General features: G+C 31.8%; 1 pseudogene; it reads left to right on the forward strand.

Moving 5' to 3' along the window:
* The first annotated feature begins 1,565 nt into the window (after positions 1-1,565).
* LOC106465798 overlaps positions 1,566-8,496 on the forward strand; it is a 12,283-nt pseudogene continuing 5,352 nt past the window's right edge.

The following is an 8,496-nucleotide window of genomic DNA, read 5'->3' on the forward strand; positions in this document are numbered from 1 at the left end:
GAATTGTAATATTTTTTTATTAATAATTACAGTTCGATCCCCTTTTCTCAGCCTTGAAAATAACCACATATTGTTTCTTTAAACTCTTCAAAACTTCAAAATCCTTTTGGTTATTGTTTATTGGTTTACAATTATTTATTAAAGTACAACATTCACTTTGAACAATATGTGCTCTGTTAACATTTAACTTTTTAAGGTTAGTTTCAGTTATGATGTCTTCTTTGTATACGTTTTTTTGGACCACACGAGAAATTTAACCTCTATTTACAACATCTAACTGTCTATATTTAGTATTAAATCCAATTTATTTATAACTTGAGGGTTTAAAAAAAAAAGTGTTTTACTTCTCTGGTAATGGATTCAATTTGTAATGTTCTTGGCCCACTTATTTTTCAATAAAATTTTAAATTTTTTGTCCAACGTAATCTTACATCTATCAATATTTTCAGTGATGCTATCCATGTATTTCTTTCCAGTTCTGTCCAGTCTTTCTTCTTTCCCATTTGGATGAAGCTGTATGCAATGGATATATTCTTGTTTTCGTTCTGTTGAATTGTAATATTCAGTATATTCTTTATAATTTTCTTCATTTGATATAACAGTTTCTTGTTTCTGATATTTCAATTCACTTGTGTGAACTTTGGTATTATCTATTTTTCTTTTTTTTGCATTTCATTAAAAATTCCAGTTGCAAGCATTTTTTTCAACTTCAGTCTTTGTCTTGCAGACGGCATTTGCGTATATGTTCAAAGTCGAAATTCTTTTTAAAAACAACGATTTATTATATACAATAATCATAAAAATGAGACTGTTTCCAGTCTCCAAAATACAATAAAATATTGAATAACTTACTGTGTAATAAATCGTTGTTTTTAAAAAGAATTTCGACTTTGATCATTTACACAAGTGCCGTCTGAATATCAATGGTAGAGTGTATGTTTATTCTATTATTGTCCGAAAGCTGTGGCGTATCATATTATATCTTTAACAGTAAATATCAGTTAAGACCTTAAATCGTACTATGGTTTAAAATGACGTACAATAAGACACTTAAAAATTTAGATTTATGAGCTCGACATTTCGGGTAGAACGACAATGTGCTGCTTCTATTTGTAACTTTACCAATTCCTCTGTATATTATTCCACGGAATTCATTGGCTTGTATACCATTATTTAAAACGTCAATTCTCGTGAAGTTATGAATGTTAATTTAATTTTATATATTTTTTTTCAAACTTTCAACAACATATTACTGTATCTGAGGGTAACACGAAACGTCAATTAATAAATACAATTTTTATTGGTAACAATGCTGCCAAGGTGAATTTCAATTAACGTTTTTCTGAAAGTCCGTTTTTTTTTATATTCGTTTTTCCTGCAGTATTGTTGTAATAACTTATTCCCACATGGCAACAATTAATGATGGATGTTTAACAAAATACATTGTTCATTGCTAGGTACTGCCAACTTCAAAACGTTGTTAAGGTGTCTGTTAACAAAATTGGAGTATGATAATAAATACGCTGGAAAAAATTGCATGTGACCTAGTTAAATAACTTCCATGAATGGCTAGACCCACTAAATTAATAACGGATGACCCAAAGCGTAACAAATATGATGCAGACGAACTTTCGCGTAAACAAACCGTATTGAAGTCGTATGGATATAAGACTGGGGATATATTGGGCAAGGGATCATACGGAACAGTACGAATAGCTTCTTCCTCAAGGCACCGTCGTAAGGTGGCGATAAAAGTTATCTCCAAACGAAAGGCACCTCTCAATTATCTTTTAAAGTTTTTGCCCAGAGAAATAAACGTGATTAAAATTCTTCGGCACTCTAATATTGTCAGCTTTTTACAATTGATTGAGACAAGAAATAGGTAACATTTAAGTGTATTGAAATTTACTTTAAATCGTTGGGACTAAACATATAATGTTAGGGAAAGAAATTTGTTATACATTGTTATGCATTACAATTTCGAATGGTCTGAAACCGAGCTATGTGATAATTGAAATTTAGTAGTTAAAGTGTACTTTGGATTTAGTAGTTAAATATATGCCGATATATCTAATTTATTATATTTGCCAACAAGATTGATATACACAGTTTTCTTTTTCAATACAAATATGTTTTAATATACAAACAACAATACAATTTACAATAACAGCTATTACAAACAATGATTTATATACTAAAGTTTCACAAACTGACAAGCAATATAAAGTCTTCTTTATAGCCAGGGACTTCCTTGATATGTTATCGAGGGTTGATGATGAGCGAGTTAATTTCGAGTTAGCGTAGGTATAATTCACTTTACATGGAGCTAGCTGGCCCTGTAGTTCTCGTTGATCACACGCCGATTACAGGTCGAGTTTCCACCGTTGACGTTAGGTAATGTTTTCGTAAAAGTACTGATGTCCGATGTGAATCCACTGAAATTGAATGATTTGTGTTCGAAATTTATAAATGTTCCTGGTCAAATATCTAAAGTTTCCTGATTAATAAGTATTATAACAATCACAGTTATAGCTTCCGAAGTTTATAGCACACTAACTATAGTAAACCAATAATAGATACTGTTTTTTGGCGCGTCGCATTGGTTATATTTATAGGCGTGTAGAGAGTTTCTCGAAATTTCAGTTTACGTAACAATACTGTCAATAAAACTAGCGCTTACGTACATACACATATTGTTGATTCTTACACTCGAGAATCTTCTACAACTTTAGAGAATAGGCGGGAGTTTTGCAATACATATTTAATAGTATAAGTTAGGTACATTTCTAAATATACATTTAATTTAGACAAACATCGATATTAAAATAAATATATAATAATAAATCAGTCACAACATATGCATATGTAAATACAAAAAAGTACAAAAGACCTTCAACATATTCTGTCTTTTGATTTACTTTGTGAGACGATAAAACAAAGTACAGTATTAAATGAATAATACACTTCTACCGCTAAATATTCACGTCACATTATAATTATAACAGTAGTTGTTATGGTGTGTACGCCTTTTAGAAACCGTCGAAGAATGATTACAAATTTACTTGTCGTAAGATATTAGTATTAGGTCTGCGTGTTGCTCATAATTAACGCCCCTGGGGGACGTTGCAAACTGCAAAAGATGGGCTATAATTATAGTATTTGTGCAGTTTCGGATTCTTTTTTTTCACATGTGATTTGTTGATTTCACTCTAATAAGTGTGTGTTTCTTTTTCTTCAAACGAAAATTAAGGTAATAAAAGTGGATTATATGTTTGATTACTATTGCTGTCACAGAACGTAAGCTTTATACAGGGGGGGGGGCATTAATTATGGGCAATATGGTATTTCATTTTTAAACACTAAATTCTTAGGGATATTCAAGAATGAAAATAGTGTATAGATTAAGAATATAGTGTTCGAAAATGAAATAGGCCTAATATTAATATAATGAGACAAGTACAAATGTAATTTTGCTGAATATACAAGTGTTCGTTGATAACACCTCGCTGATATCAGGAATTCTGTATATCATAGTACGTTATACGTTACTGCTATGCCGGAGAAGTTGAAGATCAATTGTGATATACTTTTAAGCAAGCAGAAGTTGCGAGACTTTATCGATACCACACAAGTGTAATAGTTGATTTCTCAAATTGTTGAGATGTAGAATTTTCATTCCGTATCTTGACACCACTGTAGTCTCAAACATGCTATTTGACATAGCTCGCAGGAACGTGAAACTTGTAATATTTCTTGTGATTATAAATTATTTCAAAGATATTCCATCACAAAGTGTCATGTTTGTTTTGTTTGGCTATGGTGAGTCGCATGTTCCCATTGCTTTTGCTCTCTGGTGGCTCAGCGGAAAGTCTGATGGCTTATAACGCTAAACATCGGGTTTCGATAAATACCGTGGGCAAACCCATATAGCCCATTGTGTAGCTTTGCTTTTTTTATTGTTTTACGAAGCTCTGTATTCCCTATTCAATACGTTTGCCATTGTCGTTATTTAACCTTCGTTTTAACCTGTCTTCTGTCATAATTGGTCATGGATATTAACCTTTTACATTTTAATTTCTTGTGAAAAGTTGCCTGGGTTAGTTCGAATATATTTCTACATCATGCCTACTGGAATTAAGAATATAGTTTTAATGTTTTGTTTCTACATAGTATGAATTTGCCTCATACAAGAATGTTATCAATGGCTTTTCAAGCAAGACCTTAAGTGATGTACAGTAGATAAGCTCTAGTCTTGTTGTTAAGGCTTCATCAGTTGGGGGACTTGGCAGACAGAGCGTAATTCAGAATGCAATTTATGTACACTTCTTATGGAAACCCATACTAAAGAAGTAAAACCAACGCTTAATGATGGTACACAATAAATATTTAAAAATAAGACTGTCCCCAGGTTAAAAATACAATACAAATTCTCAAAAGTACAATACAAAATATTGTTTTACTTAATAATTTTCAGGATAAAGACAAAATACGGTGAGAATAAGAAGTGTTTCATACACTCTTCATGTTTCGACATTTTACTGTGTCATCATCAGGAGCACACTATCTTGCGCTCTCAAAAATCACATGATCAAACTTCTACGCCATCTATTAATAACACTTCCTTTTGGTACTTCGTCCTTACTTAATACTTTAAAATTATTTTTATTACATTTGATTATCTTTAGGGTGGTTTCATTTATATTTTAAGAACTTTAAGGGTAACTGCCTTCCCACAACTGGCAGCAGATAGTGAAACGCAGTAGGAGTTGGGACGTTGTGGATGTAAGCACTCAACTCCATACCCTTAATTGATTTTCCATGATAGCTGGCTAGTTTAACATTAGCGTTTGGATTTTGTCTGATAGATGGGATAGTGCTGATTTAATGCCTATTAACAATTAATGTAACTAATAGTATTAGAACTATTTATTCATTATATATATATACTAGAAAAACAATTTCTCATGTGTTTTTTTTTTCTAATAGAGTATATATCGTAATGGAACTTGCCACTAACGGCGATCTCTTAGAAATGATAAAGAAATATCACGTTATTGAGGAGCGAAGAGCCTGTAAGTGGTTTCACAATTTGGTAGATGGGATTTGCTACTGTCATGAAAAAGTAGGTGTAACTTGAGGTCCTGTAAACAAACTCAAAAAACAGAGACTTGCTGTATTATTAATATGTTATGTTGGTAAACAGTGATCCTGATATTGAAACGCTTTTTTATTATTATTGCTAACAAGGAATGTTTTAGAGACTAATACAAAAACATTGTAAACATATATATGTGATTTTGTGAAATATTGTTATCTATATGTGAGGATAACGCATAGTACGTGGTAGCATTTTTCAGTTTCATTTACTGACAAAAATCTATCATTTTCGTGTTGGTCATGACACTCGCGTAGAAAAACGATTCAGAATTCAACCGTAACTTTGCACACTACTCACGCGATATGCCACATAAGAGAAAATACAAAAAAAAAGGCTAACTTTCTAAGAAATCAGCAGTATTTTTTTTGAATCTTCAGAAAATGATAATTTTGTGGAGTGGCCAAAACATGGCCCAGTTTTTACACTAATTTTGCGCCATATATATTTACATTTTTTATGTATGTCATAATCTTTACGGCAGCATGGGGGAATCTAAAGCATAACTCGATCAGGCTGCATGGGGTAATCTAAAGGATTAAGGAAGTCTTGGAAAACCATGAAATGTATGGCTTTAAATACTTACTCAGTAAAGTATTTTCGATTGATAATGTGTTTTCTGTTTCTTCTGAGCTGAGAATGACGATGTTTTTATCGTAAGGTGTATCATTACATGTGTTGTTGAAGGACTTGTAAGTACTGGAAATGACATGACATATTTCGTTGAAGTACGTGTAAATACTGTAATTGACGTTACAAATGTTGTTGAAGTACGTGTAAATTCTGGAATTGACGTTACAAATGTTGTTGAAGTACGTGTAAATACTGGAACTGACATTACATATGTTGTTGAAGTACGTGTAAATACTGTAATTGACGTTACAAATGTTGTTGACGTACGTGTGAATACTGGAACTGACATTACATATGTTGTTGAAGTACGTGTAAATACTGTAATTGACGTTACAAATGTTGTTGACGTACGTGTAAATACTGGAATTGACATGACATATTTCGTTGAAGTACGTGTAAATACTGTAAATGACGTTACAAATGTTGTTGAAGTACGTGTAAATTCTGGAATTGACATTACATATGTTGTTGAAGTACGTGTAAATACTGGAAATGACATGACATATGTTGTTGAAGGACTTGTCAGTAATGGAAATGACATGACATATGTTGTTGAAGGACTTGTAAGTGCTGGAAATGACATGACATATGTCGTTGAAATACGTGTAAATATTGGAATTGACATTACATATGGTGTTGAAGTACGTATAAATACTGTAATTGACGTTTCAAATGTTGTTGAAGTACGTGTAAATAATGGAACTGACATTAGTTATGGTATTGAAGTACGTATAAATACTGTAATTGACGTTACAAATTTTGTTGAAGGACTTGTAAACAATGGAAATGACATTACATATGGAGTTGAAGTACGTGTAAATACTGGAAATGACATGACATATGGTGTTGAAGTACGTGTAAATACGGTAATTGACTTTCTTCATTCGGTTTGAGTTGTTCTTTGATTCAAACCGCCGTTCGCATACCTGGAACCGATATAAACATATTTACGACAGGAACTTGTAAATTTGTAAACAACGTACGTCCACCATAGTGTTGGAATCGAATCTTTAATCTTGATAAAAAAAAAACTTTACTATAATCTTCTATTTGACATTATTTAATCAAGGAAACTCAAATTTTATCGCAAAAGTTTTAAAATTTTCAGTTTGGTAAGTGAAATAAGAATAAAAGTCAGAAATCGCAGACACTTTGTAAGACATTAAATATACAAAGTGAAAGATTCAATTTCAACACTAGCAATCGTACGCTGTTTATATGTGCTTGTTGTAAACGGGTTTATATTGGTTCCACTGTACACTCACTATCTGGTGGTTCAAATAAAGGAACTTCTCAAACCGTACGAAGGAAATCATCCCAGTATTTATAGACACTGCAACAACATATGTAATGAGACACCTTGCGGTATAAGTTTAAGCATTCTGAGCTCAACATAGAACGATTGAACGTAAGGAATCAGAGAAACTTTATTGATTAGACATATGAAGCCAGGCATTGATGACACCTTTCCGTCTTTTCCGATATGCTCAAAGTTGTAGATAACCGTGAAATGCCCTGCAAACACTACTATGGATTCCTATAGACATTTGTGATATAATTTTAGAGTTTCTTGGATTAAATAATGTTAAATAGAAGACCTAAATTATATTTTTTCTTCATTGCGTCTCATTCCTAAAATTCTATGATGATACGAAACTTTTATCCATAGCTGTACAAGTTCTTTTATACTTCAGTTATTTTAATAAACAATATTACATCCAAGTTCCAAGTTGTTTAACTTCTATTTAACTGTTTATAAGTAACGTTGTTTAATGATTAAAATCATGCTTTACTGCAGAAGTATTTTCTTACATTCTTCCTAACTAGTCCTTTACGGGTTTTAAACTAAAAGTATGTAGAAATAACACATTAGAGCTATATCTTATCTGCCTTTCGTTAAAGAGAAAACTTATCAACTGGGCCGAACCTACACCAGCCAGAAGCGCATTCCTAATATATATGAATTAGGTAGAAACAAATTATTGTGCAGTGGTGTGAACCACATAAGCTGACGATGTAATAGACTTTCTAGGCCTAACAAAAGCAATTAAAATGACTGCACTCAAATTAAATAATTATAAGCTCAGAAATCTGTATATACCTATGTTCTATAAATTTCATTCGGCACTTTAGAAGAGTAGGAAATAGCAAGACTGGCGTTTCCAAATAAAAAGTGTTGTAATGAATCAAGCTAGAATACTATAAAATCTTTAGTGTTAAGTATATGCTAAGTAATTACAGCTATTTCATCGTATTGTTTTAAAATTTTCAATTTGATAAGTAAAATAAGAATAAAAGTCAGAAACTGCAAATACCGTGTAATACATTAAAGTATCCAAATCTGACGGTATTAGTACGTTTCCATCGCTTTAGCTGGTTATAATACTGTAGAGTACATTTTTAGGTGAATTTTCTCGAAGGTATATTTTTTCTGTAATAACGAACAAAATTTATTGTCCAGTTGGCAGTAACAAATTTAGATGTATGTTGCAAACTATTAGTGACGTATTAGTAAAAAATAAATTGATTGATGAACTCGTTTCTTTAAATGCCCTTAATCTGTTAATTTTTTTATACGTAAATTTCATTCATCGCTTCCCCTCGCAATTTTTAAAAAAAGATCTGCAATGTACTGTGGTGTTACTCTTGTTTAGAGCGTGATGGATGACACATGCATAATTTGTTATTCAGCATAAACATATGTTTAG

This window comes from Limulus polyphemus, unplaced genomic scaffold (assembly GCF_000517525.1).
Source record: "Limulus polyphemus unplaced genomic scaffold, Limulus_polyphemus-2.1.2 Scaffold2054, whole genome shotgun sequence".
Taxonomy (NCBI): domain Eukaryota; kingdom Metazoa; phylum Arthropoda; class Merostomata; order Xiphosura; family Limulidae; genus Limulus; species Limulus polyphemus.